At 39.3% G+C, this 3,454-nt stretch overlaps 1 long non-coding RNA gene across 1 annotated transcript; it reads left to right on the top strand.

The window, feature by feature from the left end:
* The first annotated feature begins 527 nt into the window (after window positions 1–527).
* Window positions 528–2,793, top strand: LOC140013297 (uncharacterized). Its single transcript, XR_011820368.1, has 2 exons — window positions 528–1,180; window positions 2,519–2,793. It is a non-coding gene; the product is annotated as an uncharacterized lncRNA (long non-coding RNA).
* The last annotated feature ends 661 nt before the right edge of the window (window positions 2,794–3,454 follow it).

A 3,454-nucleotide genomic window follows, 5' to 3' on the forward strand; every position in this document is an offset into this window, starting at 1 on the left:
TGAAATTATAGCTCTATGAATGTGTTTTCCAACGCCTTAAACCATGCCAAATTCTGAGTTAATTTGAGTGATCTGTGATCAAAATATGAAACCTGCTCTGTCCTTGAAAACCCTGATTTTTTAGACAGATTTGATGCAAGGTTTGGCAAAGACTTGCTAACTGAATATTTTGATGCTAAACACTTACCAAATATACCATGAACGTTCTTTAAGTTTTGCCTAAACAAATGAACCAGGTTTGGAGGAATTTTTCTTTGACAAAATATCTGAAATGGAAAAACAAAAGGTTCAAGGCAGTTTTGTCTTAGTATTTGCGAAATTTTAGGTGTTTGATTGACCACCTTTCCGAAGTTATTTTTCCATGAAATTTGGTAGAGGAACAACCCTTATATGGTAGTATTATACTGCTAACTATGGTGTTATTCCGAGACCGATTCATGGGTCAAATAAATTACCAAAGTTCGAGACTTGACTTTGGAAAACCCTTGTTTAACAAGAAACTTTTGGTAACTTTGAGCTACCGTATCTTGGTGCTCAAAACTCCGTTCCTCGTTCCGTTTGTTTTGTTATACTCTTGAATTACAACACTAATAGATTCACAAATTTCAAAAGCTATTTCCAAACAAGTGAATTTTGCCGAATTTCCAAAGTTGGTCAAAAACCAACTTAAATCTGCCTTATGTACCAAAACAGTAACTTTGAGCCCATTTTGACTATCTTCCATTTAGAATCATGAAAAAGTGTATTCTAGGAACTTTTAGTATTTTGAAGGAGGTTTCCAACGGTACCAAGTTTTCCAATCTTTGACATGTAAAAGGTGAGCTACGATTTTTCAAAGTATCGCATCAAAACTGAAATTTTTCCGAATTCCAAGGAAATGGAGTTTTTCAAGTACTCCTTATTCCTTCGATAATATCCAAATGTCTTATCCTTGAATTTCATGATGTAGACTTAATTTCTCTTGTATCTTGAAACCCCGCTTGAGAATTTAGATTTAGGATAATTAAGACTTGTTCACGAGATTTTTCCTAAGTTTGTACTATGACACGATTTTCAACAATAGTAGGGATTGTAAATGATAGACTATTACTATTCGTTCAGGCGCACGCAAGGACCTTTAAGAGGATCCGACAGAGGACGCTTGAACTTCAAATTGAACCTATTGCCCTTGTTTGACTAGGTGAGTGTTCCATATAGGAATACGTAATTGAGTAAGTCTAGGACATGCTCATTTCATGATCGTTAAGTATTTACCATACTCATGCCTATTTAAGAAATATATATATGCATTGCATATCGACATGAATTGGTTAAATGATTAACCCTATCAAATAATCTTGTAAACTCAATATGTGCTTAGCCTGCTTATTTTATGCTTATTCGGTTAAAGTGCTCTTGTAACTCGTTATGTGACAATTTGGAAAATGAGTTCCGATCCATCGAAGTGCGCAGTGTGTACTTTATCACACTAGCCGTTCGAGTGGTGAAGTGTGTGAAATATTTTCTAATGAATCTGTGAATCTAAATGTGGTTGCGTCGTTGGGTGAATCCCTCGACTCGTGAATCAACTACCATAACTAATGAATCTGTGAATCTAAATGTGGTTGCGTCGTTGGGGTGAATCTCCTCGACTCTTACGTGGTAAAAGTGCAAAACGGCCAATGGCGGCCTATTAAAATGACATATGTCTACCAATTAACCGTAATTACCACCGTTTACCGTTTACCGTTTACCGTTTATCGTTTACCGTTTACCGTGTTTACTTACCGTTTTCTAATATATGTGGTTACTGATTTCTTGATTATCATAAATTATATGCTCATATGAAGTTGTCCATCATTGTTAGGCGAGTGTGTACTTTACCTCCCTCGACCTATTCAAATGATGAATTTTACTTTTGTCAAATTACTTTGTTACCTGTGCATGTTGTAAGCTATAAGCTGAACTTGGGCCCCGCCTCGGTTACTGACCTACTCGAGCCAGGACTGGGCTCGGTCGGGTAGGTTGGAACCCTGGACAACCGTTTCGGTATACTCGAGTATTACCACTGGAGGGATAAGGTGATGGCCAGTCAACCGTGGGGATCCGGGAGTTATAAGGTGCAGATGACCGACAAATTTCCACTGGAACACCGTATCCTTTTGTGGTTGCTTTGCTATTATAATGTTATTGCTCTCCTAGTTGGCATTCTCGGGTAAGACTCCTCATGAGCATTAACCTCTGAGATGAAGCAATCCTTGTAATGTTCTTCTAGTCGGACGAGCCACTATTTGTTTGACTGAAAATTTATGAAAATATGTTTATATGGCCATTCATTCCAAAAGTACTAGTTCTACATGTGTTTTCAAAGTAGCAATTATCCGTGTAATGATTATCACCTCATGGTAACATGCCATTGTGTAACCTCGAATCATGCATATGATATGCACAACTTACTTGACCTATTTTGAACTGTTAGAGCGTCTTGGAACCTCACTGGGCTGTGTAGCTCATCCCACGTTGTGGTTTTCTTTTACAGGTTCTGACAACTGAGGAAGACTTGAGATCTACTTGTACTTTAAGCATGTAGTTTGAATTAAACAATGTAGCTTTTGTTTCGGGTTACCACTTGAAGCTGGAAAAGTGTAACCCTTGAATTTGTATGTGGCTTGTATGAAATTTGGTACTTGGCTTATAAGGATGTATTTGAATTATATGTTTTGTTTCTAGGGTTGTAATCGGGAAGGTATTTTAAGAATCGACGTTTGGCTATCTTATAGTACTGTTATCTCTGAAGTTAATGTGATTCTAGAACCCGGCTTGTTTGAAGGGAAACGATGTTGTAATAGATTAGGTTATACTTCGGAAGGATTTTTGCTAGCTTGCTTGCGTGAGTCCTGGCGAGAGCTAGGCAGACGGCCCGCCAACCCTCTGGTTCGCCTTAGGGGGAAGTGGGGTCGCCACAGCTCCGTCCATAATCTACGAGAACAACATCATTTATATCTTAATCAAGGTTGATCACGCTTAACCACACCCGAACAAACCACACGAAATTCCATAGAATCGCATTTCTAGTTCGCCCAATCCTTTCTAACCTAGGCTCTCATCTCTTTCGTATCCAGGCGCAAGAACCCATCTAAGATAATTCACAACTCGAGCCGGCCGGTCCCAAGCGTAAATCATCCATATTATAGATTCCTACCCAACATATATATCTAGTTTCCTGAAGTCCCATGATAAAGATCTTTACACTTATGACATGCACAGTTACGCTCAAAAGAGCACTTATACCTTTCGACGCATTCATGAAAGCAGGACCATAACACCACTTGGCCCAATCTCTCTCGGCGCAGAGACCACGCGAAGTGGCTCTGATACCACCTGTGACAGCCCCACCTCACCCTAAGGCAAACCAAAGGGTTCGGCGGACTGCTTGCCCAGCTCTCGCTAGAACTACAGACTCGATTCACGCAAA

Source organism: Coffea arabica, chromosome 8c (assembly GCF_036785885.1).
Source record: "Coffea arabica cultivar ET-39 chromosome 8c, Coffea Arabica ET-39 HiFi, whole genome shotgun sequence".
Lineage (NCBI taxonomy): Eukaryota > Viridiplantae > Streptophyta > Magnoliopsida > Gentianales > Rubiaceae > Coffea > Coffea arabica.